The 24,551-nt window shown below is 41.3% G+C and overlaps 1 long non-coding RNA gene across 1 annotated transcript in view; it reads left to right on the forward strand.

Moving 5' to 3' along the window:
• The window catches only part of LOC309655992, a 318,822-nt gene extending 309,334 nt beyond the window's left edge, over positions 1-9,488 (forward strand). Inside the window, exon 2 of the long non-coding RNA XR_014261113.1 lies at positions 744-9,488. This is a non-coding gene — a long non-coding RNA (uncharacterized lncRNA). The remainder of the gene's footprint in view (positions 1-743) is intronic.
• The last annotated feature ends 15,063 nt before the right edge of the window (positions 9,489-24,551 follow it).

The following is a 24,551-nucleotide window of genomic DNA, read 5'->3' on the forward strand; positions in this document are numbered from 1 at the left end:
TTTGCGTTAAAATTGTTTATATAACCTAGAAGCTGATGAATACTTTAAATACGTTATTACTGTAATCTTTTAAGACCTAACACACACACACACACACACACACACACACACACACACACACACACCCCACATGAAAAGCCAGCCCAATCAGATACTCCCTTCAGGAATTTAAATCTTAAACAGATTGACCCAAGGATGGATTGTTTTTGGAAGAGTGACCTGAAGTGACTGTCCAATAGTCCTGCTACTGAGATTGTCTAAGCTACCCTTATTTTGGACTGCACTAAAATCTAAGGTTTAGCTTTCCTTTAATTTTTGTGAACTGCCCCATGTACTTCCCAAGGTTTCTTTTTAATTTGTTGTTCAAATTAGCTAGAGTCAGTTTCTGTTGTTTGCAACCAAAAAACCTTAATCAATACAAATCCTTACTTATTTGAAATCACAACTGCCAAGGGCAGGGTGGCGGTCAGTAAGATGACAAAGCCCTTTCTGCTTGGGTCCTAAGATCGCTCATAGAGTGTAGGGATGAAACTGTTCTCTCTGTGCTCACTTGAACCTGATCTGGCAACATTTCCTATGCTCTGCCATGCTGGTTACTTTGACCCGCTTGGTCTTCTTTGGACATTTCCATTCCCAGGAAGCTTCTTCTGTTCTACCACCTGTTTTAGTACTAAAAGTTTATGCTTTCTGTCTCCGGTAGTTTCTCTAAAAGTCTTCTAGTTTCTCTATAAACTCCATGGCAGGGCTTCCCTGGAGGTGCAGTGGTTAAGAATCCACCTGCCAATGCAGGGGACACAGGTTCAAGCCCTGGTCCAGGAAGATCCCACATGCCGCGGAGCAACTAAGCCCGTGTGCCACAACTACTGAGCCCGTGCGCCACAACTACTGAAGCCTGTGCACCTAGAGCCCATGCTCCGCAACAAAGAGAAGCCACCTCAATGAGACGCCTGTGCACCACAATGAAGGGTAGCCCCTGCTCGCTGCAGCTAGAGAAAGCCTGCACGCAGCAACAAAGACCCAAAGCAGCCAAAAATAAATAAATTAAAATAAATAAATTAAAAGAAAACAAAAAACAAACAAAAAAACTCCATGGCATGCCCAAGCGGGGTTTCCATTCTCCTTTCCTGGAGAGTCACTGTTTCAGGAACTCCTCCCTCCCGGGTCCATAGCCTACTGGCAGTAGAGTAGTAACAAAGGAGTGACTCTGGGATTGAGACAGACATGGGTTAGCATCTCACTCTCGCTACTTATGGGTGACTTTACCTAATCTCTCTGAGCCTGTTTTTACAGAAATAAATGCTGTTCATGGTTGCAGAACTTCAGACTGCTCTTAGTGAATCAGTACTGGTGTGTGTTGAAGACAACGGTTTCTGGGCAAAAGAGTGTGGATAACTCAGTGCAAAACCACTATTCTCTTGGGAGAAATGACTCTGCATGGGCTCTAGAGATGATAAATTTACTGGTGTCATCTTTAATATGAAATGTTACAAATAAAAGGCACCCAGAGAAGTTCAGTCAATTGATCAAGGACATTCAGCTAATTAGTTACAAAACCATATCTGAGATCCACCCCTCCTAATTCTCTTTGAAAAGCACTGTTGATGCTAAAAGTTGCCCTGAATGCTTTGTCTGCATAGTTTTTTGATATATTAACTCTAGTGCTGAGTTCTGTCACTGGAGAGATTCTTCTACCTGTGATGGGAGTGACGGTAGCGGTCTGCATCTAGAGAGAGTGTGAGCTTTTCCTAACATAAGATATAGGATGGGTCCCTTTGGGTTTAGTTTATTGAATCAGGAAAGCACAAACTCTCTGCAGCTCAGAATCTGAGCATTCTCCAGTGACTTTTCAAGGCAGCCCTGGTGTTAGGCCTTCCATATCCAGCCAGCAGGGATAGCTCATAGGATTGGCCTGTGTCTAAGCAGGGAATGGACACCAGCAAGGGTGATCTGGTCACCATGGCCCTGAAAACTGGATTTAGCAGTGAGGTAGACATAGCCCCAGTGAGCCAGTCTTCTTATCATTTACTGGTCCAGGCAGGCTTCCCTGGGCAGGGGGAGGACTGCTGAGTTACATCAGACATAAATGAATCAATACAAACCAATTCCTTCACAAAAGAAAACCTAATTAGTCACACTGCTACCCATATCAACTGTGTGTCTCTCTCTGAGCAGCTGACACATTCCAATTCCTGCAGACAACTGCATTCTAACGCTCCTTAATGAAAAATATACATCTATTTTGTTATTGCCAAGTTTAAGTCTTGCCAAGTTTGTTTTCTAAAACATAACCAATAATGGAAACTTAACTATGGTCTTAGAAGGGTTTTCACAGTTTAGAGAAGAGTCAGGCTTTATGTTAGGAAGTAGAATGAGTTCATAGAGGATGATGATCTAATCAGAGCTTGGTCCATACTTGGCTGCTTTTGCAAGAGGGAGATGCAGAGCTGGGGGATGAAAACGAGGGGTGTGACCCCATGGCACCTGCTGGAAGGTGTTGCAACCCAACTGTAGCCTCTGGGAAGAACATGCACTTCCCACAGGCCTTTCCTACTAATAGATGCTTTGTATCACTGCAGGAACCCCCAAGAAGTCAAAGGCCACCTGCTAAGGGAAACTCAATTTTTCCTTCATTCATGAGTCATCACTCTTCTCAATGACCCTGGCAACCAGAGACAACTGTCTTCTAGAGCCAATGGAGAGCATTCTTTACTACACCGGCAACTTCAGATGCCGTGAGTGTGAATTAACTATCGAAGGTGGTACCATAGATGGTTGAGCATGTGGGCTTACAGTCAAATTCCTGGGTTCAAATCCTGACTCTGCCACTTACTAGCTGTTTGACTTTGGACAAGCTGACTTTATTTCTCCAAGGTCACATTTCTTCACCTGCAAAAATTGGGCTCATACTGTATTTTCTTAGATCTAGGATGCTAACATTACTTTTTATACAACTAATGAAGAAAAATGACTGCCAATCAAACTATGACACAACATTGATTGTAAAATTCACCGATTTTAGAGATGTTAAAATGTTTTTTAATAAAAGGATATTACAATTGAGGAAGTAGGCTAGCACCTACCTCATGGTATTCATGTGAGGACTAAGATAATTCATACAGATTCTTAGCACTCTGTCAGTCACAGAGTAAGCCCTCGTAAGTGATTACTACTATTTTACTACCAGAAGGTGGTAGTTTGGGTAATTTCAGCAAATCATTTAACTCTCTGTGCTTTATTATCTTCATCTTTAAAATGAATGGGCAGCCATATGGTCCTGCCACCCAGAATTGGGAAGAAAAACTAATTAAAAAAACATTTTTAGGTCCTTAGCAATTCTAACTGTGAAACACTATCAACTCCTTCTGCTGTTCATCTCCTGTGCTTAAAAACTAATAAGGAAATATACTCTGTATATTTTTATGTATGTATTAATTTAGCTGGAATTCCAAGGCCAATTTAAACTTTCAGCTTGGAGTATTTATATTTCTATTGTAATTGTTGAAAGAGAACTTTAAATTTTTTATTTATCCTCCTCAATATAACTCTGATTTTTCATGAGTGGCTTTGTTTTTTACTGAGAAGGGAAAGTTACCCTAATATAGTATCTCCATTGTTGGCCAAGCCTAAAGAAATAATATCTGATTGCAAAATTTTGTGTATCTGTGAACTCCCACAAATTTTAGAAGACTGGTATTAATAAAAATTAATCTCAGTTATACTAGTTGGGTAAGAGAGGAAAATACATTCCCGAGTATTTCAAGTTATAACTAAGTACAAGGGAGATTCAAATACTAGTCCCATAGGGCCTTACTCTTGGATCCCACTTTGAGTAGCAAGGAGCTAGACCAATAAAGGCAGCTGTTGTGTAAGAGAAGTTCAATTTAACTGAACTCTCAGTTATTAAACCTTTAGTATGATGCAGGCATGGTGTTAGGTGATAGAGGTGCAAAGGAATTTAAAACAAAATTCTTGCCCTCCTAGAATTTACAGTCTGATAAGAAATGCTAACACAGTGTGATAAATACTACAAAAGTGTCATGGGAGTATCAAGGAAGCAGAGACTGGATCTGCCTGGGTAAGCAAAAGAAGGCTTTAAGGATTGTATAGGAGTTTACAAAATGGAGAGTTTGGGAAAGAGTATTGCCTACAAAGAGAATAGTGTTTGCAAAAGCATGGGTATAAAGAAACATGGGTTTCATGTAGCTTAGCATGACTACTGTGCAATGTACAGTGTGTGTGTGTGTGTGTGTGTGTTTGTGTTTATGTGTAAGGGGTGGGGTCCCTTGTGGTAATGAGAGACTTGCAGACAAAGTTGAGATAAGATTGTGAAGGACCTTAAGTTGCTACATTAAGGAGTTTGGACATTATCCCAAAGGCAAAAGGTTTAGATTCGAGAAGTGTTTGGTGGTAGATTCAATGGAACATAATGACAAATTGGCTATAGGCTGCTGAGCATTACAGAGGAGCTAGGAATGATTTCAGGTGTCTAACATGGACTCCTAGGTGACTGGAGGGGGCAGCATTAACTGATAAGGAACATAGGAAGGGCAGCTACAATGAGAAAAGCACATAATTGAGACTCAGAAGACCTGGAATTTGGTCTGAGTTTTTGAAAAACTACCTTGAAAATAATTAGATCAGGTTATTGTTATATAAATACTAAACCCCTTTGGGCCTCATTTTCCTCATGTTTACGGAAGTAAGATGGAGAAGAAATATACCAAGATGACTTAGGAGTCAGGGTGCATGAATTCACTTCCTAATTCTGACAATTACTAGCTGCGCGATTTTTGGCCAGCTACTTAACCTAAGTCTCTTCATTTGGAAAATGAGGATAATAATAACACCAGAAGGTTGTTATAAGTTATGTATCTGGCACATAGTAAGCCCTCAATAAATGTTTGGTCTTACTATTTTTATTATCTCTATTATAAAAGGATATATTTGTCCTTTAATTTGAGACAGCACAGCATAGTGGTAAAGAGAATGAACTTGGCACCAGAGTTTATGAAATTTAGGCTGCATTTGCCATTCGCTGCTGTGTGATCTTGGGCAAGTTGGTAAGCTTTCTGAGCCTCACTTCACTTATCTATAAAATAAGAATAATGAGGGACTCTACCTCATAGGGTTGTTGTGAGGATTAGATGAAATGATATATGTGAAGTGCTGTGATGAGTGCCTGGCACAAAGTTCTTATGTGTTTGTTGTTATTATTGTTGTAATTATTATTATACTAATTTTAATTTTGAGATTGTAAACTGTTTGGGAGTAAGTGTATTCCGTAGAAAATTAGTTACTTTTCCATGTCAGTGACTTTGTTCAGCCAACAGAGCAGGCCCTGAAGAGACAGTCCTGTATTTCGTCAGGTGACACGTGGCGTGGCCTGCAGGCCGGTGAAGCTGAGGACGGTGGAGGGCCTCTGAAACAGCTCCTCTGAATTAAATGGAACGACTTTCTCCTCCAGATTCTGTGTGGGAGGCTTATATATTTGGTTTGGTAATGAGTTTGCTTTCTGAGCCAAAGAAGAGGAGAGAATAAAAGGAGAGAGAAGGCGTGAGAGGCAATCATAGAAACCTGGAGGCTCAGATCCTCCAAAATGGAAAAGAAGCCTGCATTTCTGCAGAAACAAGAGAGAAACAAGCAACAGTCTCGAAGCTCATTATGATTTAACTTTGAGATAGCACCAAATGACAGCGATGTGACTACTGAAGCCTGTTTGAACTATAAGCAGGACAAAGGGGGAAACGGAGTGTATTAGCAGGAGCGTAAAAGATAACCTCCTCGCTTACAGGCTGTGCACACATTAGTGCACGGATGTGCTGTTAAGGGCTATTAAATCTCTCTAAAGTGGCCATTTCCCTTTCTATGGCAAATGATTGAAAAATCTTTGTTGTGTATTTACTTGAACAAAATTCTTAGAATCTTTTAAGACACTTGCCCTCTGTTGTGAGAAGAATGCAAACTTGTGACTGATGGGGTCAACAAGCAGGAAGCAGTGATGAATCCTGAGGGCACGTTGCCTTGCATAGCTCAAAAGAGTAAAGTATGAATTCATTTAATTTTTTTTCCTGTAAAGAAGCATTTCTCTTTGTGTTCGAGTTTTGTAGAAGATTGAAAAAATAGAAGAATCTGAGTGCCCTATTTTCCCACTGATTGACAGTGTCAGTTCCTCTGCTTCTCCACTTGTCTGTTATTACCATGATTATCACTAGGATCATCTTTCTTTGACTTTTCCCATCTGAGAAGAGCAAATTATCCTCAGCATCATATTGTGAGACAGAAGTCTGAATGGAGGTGCAGTGGTTGGGAGACCACCTGCCAATGCAGGGGACACTGGATTGAGCCCTGGTCCGGGAAGATCCCACATGCCGCGGAGTGGCTAAGCCCGTGCACCACAACTACTGAGCCTGCACTCTAGAGCCCGTGAGCCACATCTACTGAGCCTGCGTGCCGCAACTACTGAAGCCTGTGTGCCTAGAGCCCGTGCTCCGCAACGGGAGAAGCCACCGCAATGAGAAGCTCATGCACCGCAACAAGGAGTAGCCCCTGCTTGCCGCAGCTAGAGGAAGCCCACGCGCAGCAAAGAAGACCCAATACAACCAAAAAATAAATAAAATAAAATAAGTTAAAAAAAAAAAGAAGTCTGAATGGAATAGCTAGACATTAGTGTTTGTCTACATTAATGGCATAAATTGGGAACTTTGTAATTTGATCTCGGGTATTAGAAGTCAGTGTCCGTAACTGTCTAAGGTAAACTTTTTTTTTGGCAGTGTTTTGGCCATTTAATTTCTATTAAATTTTACATAAAACAAGGAGTTAAAAATGAGCATCATATCTAAGCAATATGGAATCAAAATTAAGCTTAACTTCTGTATTGTAGAGGTGCAGTTTATGTAGAAAGCAAAAACCTTTCAAGCATTAACAGGACATTTGAAGGAATTATCTGTAAATACATAGTTTTTCAGCTGTAAACAGTAAAGTATAAAGGAGGGCCAAAGGAAATCTATGGGAAAATACAGGTTCAGATATTGCTTGCTTTACCATTCTTCTTTTTTTGAAAATTTAGATACAATTGACATATAACATTATATTAGTTTCAGCTGTACAACCTAATGATTCGATTATTTGTATATACTGTGAAAGGATCACTACAATGAAGCTAGTTAACATCCATCACCACACATAGTTACAACACTTTTTTTCTTGTGATGAAAACTTGTAAGATTTACTCGCTTAGCAATTTCAAATATATAATACAGTATTATTTACTATAGCCCCCATGTTGTACATTACATCCCCATGACATTGATTTTATAGCTGGAAGTTTGTACTTTTTAACCCCCTTCACTCATTTTGCATCCCCAAGCCCCCACCTCTGGTAACCAACAATCTCTTCTCTGTATCCATGTGCTTGATCTCTTGTTTGCTTCTTTTGTTTTTAGATTCCACTTATAAGTGAGATCATGTGGTGTCTTTCTCTGTCTGACTTATTTCACTTAGCATAAGGCTCTCAAGGTCCATTCATGTTGTTGCAAATGGCAAGCTTTCCTTCTTTTTATGGCTGAGTAATATTCCATTGTATATATATATATACTACATCTTCTTTATCTGATCATCTATTAATGGATGCTTAGGTTGTTTCCATAACTTGGCTATTTTAAGTAATGTTGTAATGAACATGAGGGTGCATATATATTTTCCAGTTAGTGTTTTCATTTATTTTTTCAGATAAATACCCAGAAGTGGAATTGCTGAATCATATGGTAGTTATATTTTTAATTTTTTGAGTAACCTCTGTATGTTTTCCACAGTGGCTGTACCAATTTACATTCCCAGCAATGGTGTACAAGGGTTCCCTCTTCTCCACATCCTCGCCAACACTTTAACTTAAATACTTTAATATACATCATCCAAAGAGGAGTTTTGCAGAATTTCATTATATCTGAAGAATTTTTAAAAAATGTAAGTCAACTGAATTGACTCATTAAAATGCACTTCAAAATGATATCAAGGGGCAACTGCACAACTGCAAAGCAGAGATGCAGGTCTGTAAATGTCATTAATTCAGTCACATTTGTTGAATTCAAATGAGGGTATATAGTCCTCTGTATAGAAAAATGCAAAAGAAAGAAGATACTCATTTTTTTTGCTTGAGGTGCTTACTCTGGCTTTTGGCATCACAACTTTATATGTACAATAAAGTAGAAGGTGGTATGAGTCGGGTGACCAGGGTCAATGCCCCTTGCTACCTCTTTATGACCTTGGGCAAGTCTCTTAAAGCCCTGTAGGCTGAAGTTTCTTCATATGAAAAATGAACAGTTTAGAAAATATATTTTCGAATATCTTTTTCAGCTTTAAAAGTGTATGGTTTTAAGTGAATGAAAATTAACATGGTGTGAACAAACTGCTTCATTCACTTATTCACTGAGAGCATCCTAGGAGCTAAGTACTCTAACGGGGCTGTGGATATAAAAGACAGGAACATTTGGTCCTGCTTTCAAGAGGCTCACAAAGCAAGAGCAAGACTGACCAGCTAGCAATGAAAATGAACTGTACTCAGTGTGCCCCAAATCATGGGGAGTTCAGAGGAGGGCAGGTTTATCTCTGGGGTTAGGTGGGGCAACCACCCAGGCTGTGGCGGTAAGATGTGTGATAGACCCCAAAACATAAGTGGAAGTTTGGCAGGTAGAAAAGAAGGGAGGATGCCTCTGGCAAACAGAGTAGCATTGACAAGACATACACCCTGGGACTTCCCTGGTGGCACAGCGGTTAAGAACCGGCCTGCCAATGCAGGGGGCACGGGTTCAAGACCTGGTCCGGGAAGATCCCACATGACACGGAGCAACTAAGCCCGCTAGCCACGACTACTGAGCTGATGCGCCACAACTACTGAAGCCCACGTGCCCAAGGTCCGTGCTCCTCAACAAGAGAAGCCACCGCGATGAGAAGCCCACGCACCGCAACGATGCTCCCTGCAACTAGAGAAAAGCCTGCATGCGTCAACAAAGACCCAACACAGCCAAATAAATAAATAAATTAAAAAAAAAAAAAGACATACACTTTGTGCTTGAAGGGTTAGCGAAAAGTAATAGAGACAGAAGGATTGTTTGAGACTTGATTGTGAAGAGCTTTAAAAGTCATGCTAAGAACTTTTGACTTTATCCCAAAGGCATTGGGGAACCATGAAATTAGGAGACATGATCAAATTTCTTTCAGAAAGTTCACTCAGGTGGCACTTGTGGAGTCCGGATAGAGGGAAGATGGAAGGGAAGCTCTTTGAAGACTATTTGGATGGTCCACGGGAACAATGATGAGAGGCTTACCTGGGGCTATGACAGTGGGAACAGGGAGGAAGGGACACGTTTGAGAGATGGCTCAGAAATAGAATCAACAGGATCTATTTATTCATTCACTCAACAAATTTATTCAGTCTGTGCTATGTGTCAGCCAGTATGAACCATGAAGAGAATATAAGTACTGTTGATGCTGACAGGGGAGTGGTCAGATTAGAGCAGAGGGAGGTGGTACTAGTTTGGATGGGCTTCCTGGAAGAATGCAGTCTGACCTAACTTCCCAAAAAAGGAAAAGAGACATGAATTCATAGAAAGAGGCAGGGGAACATTTTATTGCCCGATTAAGAGCTTGTAAGAATGCAAGAATGAGGAGATGACCAGCAGGTATGCTTGACTAGCAAAGAGAGTCTTTTTTAACCTGGAAAAAATGGAGAGATGGGCGGCATTTGGGAGAGAAGACTGAGAGCAGAAACATCGAAATTTGATGTAGTAACCACGGGATACCCCTGTAGGGTTTTAGAACCCACAGGGAACTACTGTGGGTTTTTAGGAGGAGAGGAGCTGTGTGGTAGAGTAGAAAAAAATGATGGAATTAATGCTTGTAGATCTGGATTATGCTACTAACTAGCTGGGTCATCATTCAAATCATTTAGTGTCTCCAAAGCTCATGTTTGTATTGTTAGGATGGGAGCAAAAAGGCATTTAGATGGAAATCCAGCTAAGAGACAACTACAGTAGTCAATTCAAAAATGCATGCGAAGTACAAACCATGGACCAGACACTATATAGACACTGGGGAACAGGAAGAATAAGAAATGGCAGGGAAATGGACTTTCCAGCCTGCTGGGCACCTGGAAGTAAGAATATTGTCCAGGAAAAGCTTGGATACTTGCCTTTATTTTCTTCCCTCCCATCTCACCCCATTTCTACCTCTGGATATGGCCTTGCTGATGCTGGGTTTGACTCAAGAAGCAAAAGGATGATGGTATCTGGAAATATTTCCTATCAAAGGTATGAATTATTTGCATACATTCTTGAATAGTGATGCAAGTCCCAGGTATAAAAGGATTAGACTTGGGCTGCATCATGACCCCCAGCCCCTCAGGTGCTTTGGGCACCGAGGGAAGCTGCTAAAAACAGCTTCATCTGCTTCTGCTCTGGGTGGATGCCCCACCGCTTCTCGCATTCTTGGCCAAAGAAATCAGGCACGTAACCTTACAGATTAAGCAAAAGTGGTTTCTCCCTGCCAATTTAAACCTACCTGTACGCTTCATCAGTCTTTGGCTTTCAACGGGATTACAGTCTAATAGGAAGATAGACATATAAACAAATATATTACAGTACGACAAGTGGTTCTTTTTTCTATAGACTGGCAGTGTGGTGCTGGGGAACTGAAATGGAACAATCTTCTCTGCTGAATTTGGCTTTGCCAACAGATGAACTTCTTTCTGTTTCCTCTTAAAACATCGTGCTGAGTCCTAACAAGTAGAGGTGCCCTGGTTGCCTAGGAGAGAATATTCTCCCAGGGGCTGGGCAGGGACTTGAGACAAGGGAAATGTGGTTCTTCTTGTCCCCTGAAAAAGTAACACTGGATTTTCCGGCCTAGAGGTACATTGCCTAATCTGCCTGGGTGCTTCTCATCTTTCTCTGTCCTGGCCCTTCTTGGGCTGCTTGTCTGAGGGAAGCTGACTGATGAAAATAACCTTTCTTTGTCTTCTGTAGACGCTCACCCAAAAATCAGGCACCAAACTGGAGAGGCTCTGCCATTATTTAGAAATGAAAATTAAGGCAAGTCATTTATCCTTTTGGGTGTAATTTGTTCATCAGTTAAAAAAGAGACTCTCTGTCCTTCCTACTCAAAAGGCTAATGTGAGGATGAATACAAGTTGGGAAGATATTTTTGCAACATAGAGGATCACTAAATACAATGCACCATTTAATTATCAATCCTCTCCATAGCTTTTTCTAGCCTCCAGCATCTACTAGCCATTTTTAGTTTCATCAGCTGTCTTAAAGCATTCTCCTTAAATTCTTTCAATTTCAGTCAAACTCCTGATAGGCAACCATAATTCACATTCTTGCTGAGGGACACCTGAAGTCAGCTTTCACCCCCTAACCAGGTATCCAAAGCCGGATTTATATTTCTTTTTAAAAAAGGGAAATGAAATCCTCAATAGAAAGGTTGTCTGGCAACCGGATAAAAGAAGAAATTTCTTTCAGGCTTTCCAAGAAGACAGAATAGGAGTCTTGAAATATAAATTACTTTTTATTGGTGTCTTGAAAAGGTATTATTCTCAACCATCTGCCTCTCTTACCCCCGTTACTGCATATGGCCTATGCAAGCAATTAAACCATTGTGTGTCTTTAAATTGAATGGAAGTAGAGATATTTTAGGAGATGGAAGAAACCTTAGAGATTTCCTGGTTTATCCATTTATTTCTTGAAGTAGGGAAGTGGAATTTAGAACAGGTAAAAGATTTCCCCGTGACCTCTAGCTTTTCAGTGCTGAGCCAAGATCAGACCCAGGGTTTCTAACTCCCAGTTCAGGGTCCTCACCACTGGGCTAAAGATAAGATACGAGCATGAATAACTACAATGGAGGCAGAGAATGGTATTCTAAGTCTCACACTAGGCCTCAACGTCCAACCTGATGGTAAGTGTGGCAGAAGCAGTCAAAGGCCCTAGGCCACGGGGACATCATTTCTGCCCACACTGTCAAAGGGCATTTGGGTTGGAGAGCATAAATGACCCTTCAGACGTTTACCTTGGAGGTAAAATATCTGCTGTATTAAATTCCAACTGTGCCTGTTTCACAGAGGAAGGACAATTGGTTGGTGTCCTTTCTCCTAGCTCAGAACTGCTCCTGTTATTCTGATCATTCTGCTCCGGTTTAGGCCCTCCCTTATGGTCTGCCCCACTGGAAAGCTTGGTGGCTTTCCTGGAATGTCAGGTTATGGAGAATAAGAGTACCTAGGAGGGGGGAGAACATACTTCTGGTCAAATTCCATGACAGTGAACTCCCCATGCCTGGGCCAACTCCCTTGGTGTTAATACAAGTCAACCCCACTTGAGTTACGTAGGCCAATACCTGGGGCTTAGAAATATTTGTTTCACATGATCTCACTGTGATGGAACATTCCTCCCTCCCTGTATCTTTCTCATAGAAATGAATTTCTGATAGTCCAGAGGGAGTAGAGTCTACCTGAGGTCATGACCTGCCCCTGCCTCTACCTCTGTCTCTCTGTTCCAGGCCTGGGTGACACAGCACAGGGCTCTCGGTCCTTTGCAGTACACGATGCACCATGTAGTAACTTATCTTGCTGCTTCCTAGGGCCTCTCTGGTGAACTTGGTGGCCAGTGGGGACTTCCCTGGAGCCTTGAGGGTTGTGCCTCTGCAGTGGATTTTCAGGGAGTTATTTATAGTTATACAACTGCCAGGTGGAGGATGGGCAGTGACTCCCCGGCTGGGGGAATTGAAGTGTTAAGAAGTTCTATGTATGAGGGATTCTGGGCACACAGAACCATAGAGTCCTAAAGCTGGAAGGGGGTTAGGATTACCTGTGCCACAGGAGATGGCTTTGCTGTGAGACACTTCAGGGTCTGGCTGCAGCACAGGGTCAATGGGGAAGTTTGCAGAGGAAAACACATTTGTTCATGGAGACCTAGCAATTAGGAACTGGGCAAGAAGGCAGGGGAAGAGAGGGAGTTCCCTGCAGCCCTGAGAGATGAAGTGGCTTGGCTAAGGACACATGGGTAGTTCTCTTTCCTGTGCCACCCATCAGGTGGACCTGCTTTCTAGTGGAGCTGATTTGAGGAGGTGAGGAGAACTAATCTTCATTAAATGAGTCGGAGTAAAGCCAGATGTTTGCAGCTGGAGTTGGGCTATGTGACTCCTGCCACCTGGTACTGCTAATTTGTTCCTGGGTTGACCATCTGATCTTCTGCCCACAAAATGAAGCAGTGAAACACTCCTTCTGCCAACATAGTAAGTGAAAGTGCTCTCCTCCCACTGTTCCATCATGAAAGTAGCATATCTGGTGTCTGTAGGTGTTTGAAGGAGCCAACTATTCATGTCATCTGCTGCCTGGATCCTGGACCAGTTAAAGACTAGGCACAGGAGTCCAAAAGGGCTCAAAGCACCTGCCTTATTCCAATCCAAGGAGAACAGTCTTCCCCATCTGAATTGAACTTATGACCCCATCACAAGCAGGGTGGCTAGATTCCACAGGAGTAAAATGTAGACATTTAAGGCATGGAAAAGTCTGGAGTGTGGAGACTACATGAGGCCTGTGGCAGGCTGGATCCAAAAGAGAGCCAATGACATCTACTCACATGCTTAGGACACCTCCCTCTATTGGAAGATGGGACTTAAATGGAATGGAGAAGATGGGGGGGGAGAGGGCATAAATTATTCTAAGATCTGGTTCATTACTAGGAGGAGAAAATGGCTCCTCTACATCCATTTTTTTTCTTTCTCAGTGAAACCTACTTCTCTCTGTACCTTCAGTCGGTTCTCACCGGCTGTCCTGGAGCTTATCTTCAGCTTACGTTGTGTTTCCCCAGACCACACAGTACTGAACACAGAGTAGGTTTCTCAGCAAATCCATGTTAAGACCTGGGTTTACATCTTGGTGAAATAGGAACAATGCAGTTCAGCAGGTGATTGTCCTAGGTTGGGTCTTCCCTGAGACAAGGATCTGGGTGCCTGGAGTTTATTTGGAAATTGATTCCAGGAAACACCAGTAGAGGAAGGGGAAAGTGAGACAGGGAAGGGAGGCAGCCAGGAAAGGGGTGTTATCAAGTGCCCACTTGGGCAACTAGAGTTTATGCCCTGGGGAACTCTACAGCCAGTGTACAAAAGATACCTGGAGTTCTCCCAGTTGGAGTGAGGGAGCTGGGTGTTTATTTACCACATTCCATTGGTCATCCTTTGAGGCTGCTTTTCTAGCACTGCATGTAGCATGCACATGATACACAATTTGTGCTTTTTGGAGAAAACTCATCTAGCAGATAGGTGTGAGCCTCTCACCAGCTGTCGGTGGTTTGTCTCTGTGTTTTTTGTTGCCTTTGTCACAAGAGGCTGTCTAAGCTCCACTCTTGGCTGGAATGTATTGCGGCAGCCTCCAACAGTTCAATCACTTGTTGTGCTGACAATTCTCCCTCCAAGAACTGTCAACCTCTGACATATAAGAGGAAATGACAGCCTTGTACAAAGCTCCATAACCAACTCCCTAACTGGATGAGGTCTCATAGAAACTGTCAAGACAGAATGGCAGGTACTACAGTCTTTCAGAAGCTCCACAAAATGACTGCTGCTGCCGAATTGCTGCCTTCATTTCAGACATTGACTAGTTGAGAGTGAATTGGCTTCTGACAAGTTTCTTCCTCGCTGAGTTTGGGATGGATCCTGCCTGCTTTCTACTTGACCATTCAAAGTGTTGGCATGGGCACCTGGACTGCCCCTTGGAGCTGGTGCCTGGAACCCACCTGCTAGGATGCACAGGGAAGTGAATCATGAGAAGAGTCCTAGGAAGGCTGCATGTCAAATGGATGCTTCACACGAGCTTCCTGGTTTCTATCCTGCTCCCTGCTCTTAGGCATCTCTGTTCTGCATAGACACCCTGGGCGGCCCCCTTTGCTGGTCTTAGGTATCTCCTCTGGCACCTCTTCAGTGCAAGACTCAGCACATGGTAACTTATTGTGCTGCCTCCTAGGGCTGATTCTCTGGTGAACTCGGTGGCCAGTGGGGTCTTCCTTGAGGAGCTTCCTTGGGAGCCTTGAGGGTCATACCCCCGTAGAGGTGAGGCAGTGGATTTTCAGGGGACTATTTGCAAATTCTGCTAAACTTAGAGACAATCTAGCGTGAGATGTATTCTAGGCTACAGGTCAAGCATTTTCAAGAACAGAACCTTCCATTAGTTTTCCTATTTCTTAATGCAAGTGAAATAGTTTTGGAGATTCAAATTTCAGTCTACATAATTCAGGTGTGCAAAATTAGAACTTTTTTTCTCTTTAACTGAACTTAACACTTGTTGTGGGTTGAATTTTGTCCTTCCAAAAAGATATGTTGGAGTTCTAATCCCCCAGTACCTCAGAATATGACCTTATTTGAAGACAGGGTCTTTACAGAGGGAATCAAGTTGGAATGAGGTCATTAGGATGAGTCCTAATCCAATATGATCCATGTCTTTACCTCAAGGAGAAAATTGGACACTGACATGCACTCAGGGAAAACACCACATGCCGAAGAAGGCAGAGATCAAAGTGGTGCTTCTAAAGCTAAGGAACGCTAAAGATTGCCAGGAAACCAGCAGAAGCTAGGGCAGAGGCATGGAACAGTTTCTCTATTGGCCTTCAGAAGGAAGCAACCATGTTGATACCTTGATCCTGGACTTCTTGCCTCCAGAATTAAGAGAATTGTGAGAGAGTACATTTCTGCCGTTTGAGCCGCCCAGTTTGTTGTGCTTTGTTATGGCAGACCTAGCAAACCAATACAACACTCAAATCTTTTTCAGTGATGGTGATAAACTTGATCTTCCCAATTCAAAGCAAATTTGGGAGTCTTCAGGTGAATTCAGTCTCTTTTGAATAAATACTCAAGCAATTCCTATTTTCCTCTTCTTCTCGTCCTTCCTTCCTGTCTCACCAGGCTGTGGCCCTACACGGAGGTATCTGTCCTCTGGATTCTGCTGACATGCCTCTGTTTTTCTTTGTTACATTGGCTCTAAATGCTCCGTGTCTGTTACTGATGTATCCACTCCGCATGCCGCCCCTGTATCAGGTCACTGGATCCAACCAGTTTATTCAACTTCAACACCCTTGTCTTAACTGTGAGGTTTAGTCAGGGCCACCAGCTCATTCTCAGCCTCATCTGCACCTGTCTTGAGCAAAGTACGGACAGGATGGGCTCAGCCGGGGGCAGGGGAACCTTTCAGATATTGTCCTGAACCTGTCTCTGGGGCCATAGGCTACCAGGACAGGAAATGGTGGTCCCAGGACATACCTCTGCCATCCCAGACCTATCCTACCACCACTTTGCCTCTCCTCTGGCCACCCATGTGTCAAGGGACCTTCTGTGAGGCTGAGATGTGTGATCTCTGTGGTATCATTGCAGTAATAACTGGGAACATTCTGAAATCCCATCAGTGGGAGAAGGATTAAATAAGTGAAGAGTATTCATATTGTGGAATACTGTGCAGCTGTTAAAAAGTGTGAGGGATCTCCCTTTATCCTGACATGGAAAGATCTCCAAGACATATTATGTTCTAGAACAATACTATGGTATGGCTCCATTTTTGTGAAAACAAATCTATATACATGAATATGGATGCAAAGGCATAGAAAATCCTGAATGGACACATATCTAAGTGTTAAGAGCATTACCCAGAGGAGACATATGAATTGGGAGAGGGGGGCAGGTATGTGAAAGAGGATGTTCACTTTTTCCTCAGAGTCTTTTTGTCTGATATGAAATATTAACAGAACTGTATTAATGAATTATGAAATTTTGACAAGTAAAAAAAATAAGCCAAACCTCTCCAAAATACCATAAACTGTACTGAGAATGGCCTGCCTGTCCTTTTCTCGATAATTAACCTGTTCACTCTTTCTTCAGTCTGAAAAGGCTCAGGCATACTTGTTGGCTTAACTGAACCTCTCTTTCACTCAGATATTGTTAGCACAAAACTTTAATGAATAAATGAAGGACCAGAGAATACAACTCCAAGTTGCCCTCTAGACCACAGCCTGTGTTGTCACAGAGGCCTTTGGCAATCCAAAAGGAATAAAGTTGAATCAAGTAACAAGGGGAAATCAATATCTTATTCACGTTAAACCTGCCCTTATGCTCTCCATTATGTGACTTGCCACACAGAGAATCGATCTGTTTCTCTTCATGTGGAACACAGGGGCTCTAAAATTTTCATTTATATATATTAAGTTTTAAGAAGAGAACTTCACTTCATGGCGCTATTTCCTTTCCCTGTAAAACTGGTGGATTAATAGCAGAAGTAAAAACAGAGCTCCTCGTGTTTGACTCAGCTCCAGTCCTGCATACTAAGTAAACATTCTCAGAGGAATGGTTCTTGGGTCAGGACAAGGACAATAATGGTCACTAACAACCATCACTCATTACATGGTTCATCTTCCCCTGAGCTCTTCTAAGCTACTGTTTATAAATGCTCTTTAATGTGCCAAGTGCCCTCGTGCCCCCGAGGCAGACACACACTTGGAGGGAGGGTAATTGCTGCTGTCATGATGAACCCTGGCCTGTGCACACGGCATTCCCAGATCACTTCTCCCGCCTCTGGGGCAGAGGGTTAATGGCCACTGTCCAAGACCGCTTGGGACAGGGAGTGGTGGAATCTAATTACTGGCTCTTGTGGGTGGACCCATGTGTGTGTCTTGATGAACAGGATGAGCTGAAGTAATCTCCAAATCTGCATGCTAACTACCTTCTGGAAGTTATTGTTATTTTGAAGGCCCTAAGGAAATTATATCTTTATTGTGAGTCTAAACGGTCCTCTATTAACTCTCGCTGTTGCCTTACCTGATTCTTATTGCTCTGAAACCTTGATCCAGCTGCAACTAAATTACCTCCTCATTTTGTCCAAGAGAACCTAGATTATTTCTGTCTGTGGAACCACTGTCCCCAGTGTAGATCCCTGTCCTCATTTGCACCCTGCCTCCCCTCCTCATCAACCCCCTCCCCGACTGGTAGATCCTATGTGGGAACAAGTACATAATTCTCTCTTTCCAAACAAATTCGATGAGATTTTGTTTTCTGCTTTTTGAAGATGTGACTGGACACCTTAAACTAAAGGTTCTTGCACCTTTATTTTCTCCTTTTTGAGTAGGCGACTGAGTCGTCAGAAGTCAGAAAGAATAAGCAGGGTTCATGGTGAAACTTATAATTATGATTGGAACTTGAAACAGTATTTGCAAGCTATTGTTAATATGATTTTTTTTCTGGTTTGTATATGTGTGTTGCAGTAATATATATTTCCATTTATTTTGCCAGTGGGTAAATTCTATATTCCCTTGAACCCCTGGAAAACATTTCTCTGTTAACACACAGGTGACTATTCTGCACACATACACATCCCCTTGCCATGAATCTTTTTTTTTTTTTTCACATCTTTATTGGAGTATAATTGCTTTACAATGTTGTGTTAGTTGCTGCTGGATAACAAAGTGAATCACCTATATGTATACATATATCCCCATATCTCCTCCCTCTTGCGTCTCCCTCCCACCCTCCCTATCCCACCCCTTTAGGTGGACACAAAGCACCAAGATGATCTCCCTGTGCTATGCAGCTGCTTCCCACTAGCTATCTATTTTACATTTGGTAGTGTATATATGTCCATGCCACTCTCTCACTTCGTCCCAGCTTACCCTTCCCCCTCCCTGTGTCCTCAAGTCCATTCTCTACGTCTGCATCTTTATTCCTGTCCTGCCCCTACGTTCTTCAGAACCTTTTTTAAATTTTAGATCCCATATATATGTGTTAGCATACGGTATTTGTTTTTTTCTTCCTGACTTACTCCACTCTGTATGACAGTCTCTAGGTCCATTCATCTGTTGATGGACACTTAGGTTGCTTCCATGTCCTGGCTATTGTAAATAGAGTTGCAATGCACATTGTGGTACATGACTCCTTTTGAATTATGGTTTTCTCGGGGTATATGCCCAGTAGTGGGATTGCTGGGTCGTATGGTAGTTCTATTTTTAGTTTTTTAAGGAAACCTCATACCGTTTTCTATAGTGGCTGTATCAATTTACATTCCCACCAACAGTGCAAGAGGGTTCCCTTTTCTCCACACCCTCTCCAGCATTTATTGTTTGTAGATTTTTGATGATGGCCATTCTGCCCCGTGTGAGGTGATACCTCATTGTAGTTTTGATTTGCATTTCTCTAATGATTAGTGATGTTGAGCATCCTTTCATGTGTTTGTTGGCAGTCTGTATATCTTCTTTAGAGAAATGTCTATTTAGGTCTTCTGCCCATTTTTGGATTGGGTTGTTTGTTTTTTTGATATTGAGCTGCATGAGGTACTTGTATATTTTGGAGATTAATCCTTCGTCAGTTGCTTCGTTTGCAAATATTTTCTCCCATTCTGAGGGTTGTCTTTTCGTCTTGCTTATTGTTCCCTTTGCTGTGCAAAAGCTTTTAAGTTTCATTAGGTCCCATTTGTTTATTTTTGTATTTATTTCCATTTCTCTAGGAGGTGGGTCAAAAAGGATCTTGTTGTGATTTATGTCATAGAGTGTTCTGCCTATGTTTTCCTCTAAGAGTTTGATAGTGTCTGGCCTTACATTTAGGTCTTTAATCCATTTTGAGCTTATTTTTGTGTATGGTGTTAGGGAGTACTCTAATTTCATTCTTTCACGTGTAGCTGTCCAGTTTTCCCAGCACCACTTACTGAAGAGACTGTCTTTTCTCCATTGTGTATTCTTGCCTCCTTTATCAAAGATAAGGTGACCATATGCACGTGGGTTTATCTCTGGGCTTTCTATCCTGTTCCATTGATCTATATTTCTGTTTTTGTGCCACTACCATACTGTCTTGATTACTGTAGCTTTGTAGTATAGTCTGAAGTCAGGGAGCCTCATTCCTCCAGCTCCGTTTTTCTTTCCAAAGATTGCTTTGGCTATTCGGGGTCTTTTGTGTTTCTATACAAATTGTGAAGTTTTTTGTTCTAGTTCTGTGAAAAATGCCATGGTAGTTTGATAGGGATTGCATTGAATCTGTAGATTGCTTTGGATAGTATAGTCATTTTTACAATGTTGTTTCTTCCAATCTAAGAACATGGTATATCTCTCCATCTGTTTGTATCATCTTTAATTTATTTCATCAGTGTCTTACAGTTTTCTGCATACAGGTCTTTTGTCTCCTTAGGTAGGTTTATTTCTAGGTATTTTATTCTTTTTTTTGCAATGATAAATGGGAGTGTTTCCTTAATTTCTCTTTCAGATTTTTCATCATTAATGTATAGGAATGCAAAAGATTTCTGTGCATTAATTTTGTATTCTGCTACTTTGCCAAATTCACTGATTAGCTCTTGTAGTTTTCTGGTAGTATCTTTAGGATTCTCTATGTATAGTATCATGTCATCTACAAACAGTGACAGTTTTACTTCTTCTTTTCTGATTTGGATTCCTTTTATTTCTTTTTCTTCTCTGATTGCTGTGGCTAAAACTTCCAAAACTATGTTGAATAATAGTGGTGAGAGTGGGCAACCTTGTCTTTTTCCTGATCTTAGTGGAAATGGTTTCAGTTTTTCACCATTAAGGACAATGTTGGCTGTGGGTTTGTCATATATGGCCTTTATTATGTTGAGGAAAGTTCCCTCTATGCCTACTTTCTGCAGGGCTTTTATCATACATGGGTGTTGAATTTTGTTGAAAGCTTTCTCTGCATCTATTGAGATGATCATATGGTTTTTCTCCTTTAATTTGTTAATATGATGTATCATGTTGATTGATTTCCATATATTGAAGAATCCTTGCATTCCTGGAATAAACCCCACTTGATCATGGTGTATGATCCTTTTAATGTGCTGTTGGATTCTGTTTGCTAGTATTTTGTTGAGGATTTTTGCATCTATGTTCATCAGTGATATTGGCCTGTAGTTTTCCTTTTTTGTGACATCTTTGTCTGGTTTTGGTATCAGGGTGATGGTGGCCTTGTAGAATGAGTTTGGGAATGTTCCTCCTTCTGCTATATTTTGGAAGAGTTTGAGAGGGATAGGAGTTAGCTCATCTCTAAATGTTTGATAGAATTCACCTGTGAAGCCATCTGGTCCTGGGCCTTTGTTTGTTGGAAGATTTTTAATCACAGTTTCAATCTCAGTACTTGTGATTGGTCTGTTTATATTTTCTATTTCTCCCTGGTTCAGTCTTGGAAGGTTGTGCTTTTCTAAGAATTTGTCCATTTCTTCCAGGTTGTCCATTTTATTGGCGTAGAGTTGCTTGTAGTAATCCCTTATGATTCTTTGTATTTCTGCAGAGTCAGTTATTACTTCTCCTTTTTCATTTCTAATTCTATTAATTTGAGTCTTCTCTGTTTTTTTCTTGATGAGTATAGCTAATGGTTTATCAATTTTGTTTATCTTCTCAAAGAACCAGCTTTTAGTTTTATTGATCTTTGTTATCATTTCCTTCATTTCTTGTTCATTTATTTCTGATCTGATCTTTATTATTTCTTTCCTTCTGGTAACTTTGGGTTTTTTATGTTCTTCTTTCTCTAATTGCTTTAGGTGTAAGGTTAGGTTGTTTATTTGAGATGTTTCTTGTTTCATGAGGTAGGATTGTATTGCTATAAACTTCTCTCTTAGAACTGCTTTTGCTGCATCCATACGTTTTGGGTCATTGTATTTTCATTGTCATTTGTTTCTACGTATTTTTTGATTTCCTCTTTGATTTTTTCAGTGGTCTCTTGGTTATTTAGTCGTGTATTTTTAGCCTCCATGTGTTTGTATTTTTTACAGATTTTTTCCTGTAATTGATATCTAGTCTCATAGTGTTATGGTCAGAAAAGATCCTTGATATGATTTCAATTTTCTTAAATTTACCAAGGCTTGATTTGTGACCCAAGACATAATCTATCCTGGAGATTGTTCCATGAACACCTGAGAAGAAAGTGTGTTCTGTTGGTTTTGGATGGAATGTCCTATAAATATCAATTAAGTTCATCTTGTTTTATGTATCATTTAAAGCTTGTGTTTCCTTATTTATTTTCATTTTGGATGATCTGTCCATTGGTGAAAGTGGGGTGTTAAAGTCCCCTACTGTTATTGTGTTACTGTTGATCTCCCCTTTTATGGCTGTTAACGTTTGCCTTATGTATTGAGGTGCTCCTATGTTGGGTGCATAAATATTTACAGTTGTTGTATCTTCTTCTTGGATCATTATGTAGTGTCCTTCTTCGTCTCTTGTAATTGTCTTTATTTTAAAGTCTATTTTGTCTGACATGTGCTACAACAGCTTTCTTTGGATTTCCATTTGCATGGAACATCTTTTTCCATCCCCTCACTTTCAGTCTGTATGTGTGCCTAGGTCTGAAGTGGGTCTCTTGTAGACAGCATATATAGCAGTCTTGTTTTTGTATCCATTCAGCCAGTCTATGTGTTTTGGTTGGAGCATTTAATCCATTTACATTTAAGGTAGTTATTGACATGTATGTTCCTATTACCATTTTGTTAATTGTTTTGGGTTTGTTACTGTAGGTCTTTTCCTTCTCTTGTGTTTCCTGCCTAGAGAAGTTCCTTTAGCATTTGTTGTAAAGCTGGTTTGGTGGTGCTGAATTCTTTTAGTTTGTGCTTGTCTGTAAAGGTTTTAATTTCTCCATCGAATCTGAATGAGATCCTTGCTGGGTAGAGTAATCTTGGCTGTAGGTTTTTCCCTTTCATCACTTTAAATATGTCCTGCCCCTCCCTTCTGGCTTGCAGAGTTTCTGCCGAAAGATCAGCTGTTAACCTTATGGGGATTCCCTGTTATGTTATTTGTTGCTTTTCTGTTGCTGCTTTTAATATTTTTTCTTTGTATTTAATTTTTGATAGTTTGATTAATATGTGTCTTGGCATGTTTCTCCTTGGATTTATCCTGTATGGGACTCTCTGCACTTCCTGGACTTGATTGACTATTTCCTTTACCATATTAAGGAAGTTTTCAACCATAATCTCTTCAAATATTTTCTCAGACCTTTTCTTTTTCTCTTCTTCTTCTGGGACCCATATAATTCGAATGTTAATGTATTCAATGTTGTCCCAGAGGTCTCTGAGACTGTCCTCAGTTCTTTTCATTCTTTTTTCTTTATTCTGCTCTGTGGTTGTTATTTCCACTATTTTATCTTCCAAGTTACTTATCCGTTCTTCTGCCTCAGTTATCCTGCTATTGATTCCTTCTAGAGTATTTTTAATTTCATTTATCGTGTTGCTCATCATTGTTTGTTTGCTCTTTCGTTCTTCTAAGTCCTTGTTAAACATTTCTTGTATTTCTTCCATTCTAGTTCCAAGATTTTGGATCATCTTTACTATCATTACTCTGAATTATTTTTCATGTAGACTGCCTATTTCTTCTTCATTTGTTTGGTCTCGTGGGTTTTTACCTTGCTCCTTCATCTACTGTGTATTTCTCTGTCTTCTCATTTCACTTAACTTACTGTGTTTGGGGTCTCCTTTTCTCAGGGTGTAGGTTCGTAGTTCCCGTTGTTTTTGGTGTCTGCCCCCAGTGGGTAAGGTTGGTTCAGTGGGTTGTGTAGGCTTCCTGGTGGAGGGGACTGCTGCCTGTGTTCTGGTGGATGAGGCTGGATCTTTTCTTTCTGGTGGGCAGGAACACATCCAGTGGTGTGTTTTGGGGTGTCTGTGACCTTATTATGATTTTAGGCAGCCTCTCTGCTAATGGGTGAGGTTGTGTTCCTGTCTTGCTAGTTGTTTGGCATGGGGTGTCCAGCCCTGTATCTTGCTGGTTGTTGAGTGGAGCTGTGTCTTAGCGTTGAGATGGAGATCTCTGGGAGAGCTTTTGACATTTGATTTTACGTGGGGCCAGCATGAATCTTTTGGGAAGACATTTTTGTTTTTCTATAAAGGCAGGAGCTAAAGCATAAAATTGTGTCACCTGAGAAGTGATTAGGGAATATTTCTTCTTAAACCACATGAATGCCCAGCCAGATCAGCTTCCTAAAGTGAAGTGAGAGCTGCTCAAGCTGTGCCTGGGAATATTAATAAAAGGCAGAGATGCCTCTGACCACAGCTTGTCATTTCAGTGTCCCCCAGCCCTGTAGGCAGCAAAGACTGGAAGCATCGGAGAGCCTTAAACCTCCGATTTAGGAGGTTGAAGCCTGCCATCTAGTGGCTACTCCGTAGAATTAACCAACATTTTGTTAAGTTTAAGCATGGCAACGGTTGGCATATACCAGAGGTGTTACTAGCATGTACTCACAAGTGCCATCTGAATTTGGGCTGTGGTTATTCTGTAATAATACCAAGAACTCTAAAGCTTGAAAACGACTAGCAGCGCATCTTTAGGAAGCAGACGAGAAGGTGGATGCTGGAGAGGGAGGTATGCTGTGCTGTCAGGTTCCTCCCCTAGAATCTGTAATGCTGAAAAGCGGGAGCATCTGGAATGCCAGTGACTGCAGCCACCTCCAGTTCTAGACAAATGGGTACTTTCTTAAAGCGCCCTTCTGATGAGCAGACAACCTTCAGGCTTGTTAGCTAAAGTGTCGTTTGTGGGTGCACCTGGAAAGATCATAGC

This window comes from Balaenoptera physalus (genome assembly GCF_965194825.1).
Source record: "Balaenoptera physalus genome assembly, chromosome: 2".
Classification (NCBI taxonomy): domain Eukaryota; kingdom Metazoa; phylum Chordata; class Mammalia; order Artiodactyla; family Balaenopteridae; genus Balaenoptera; species Balaenoptera physalus.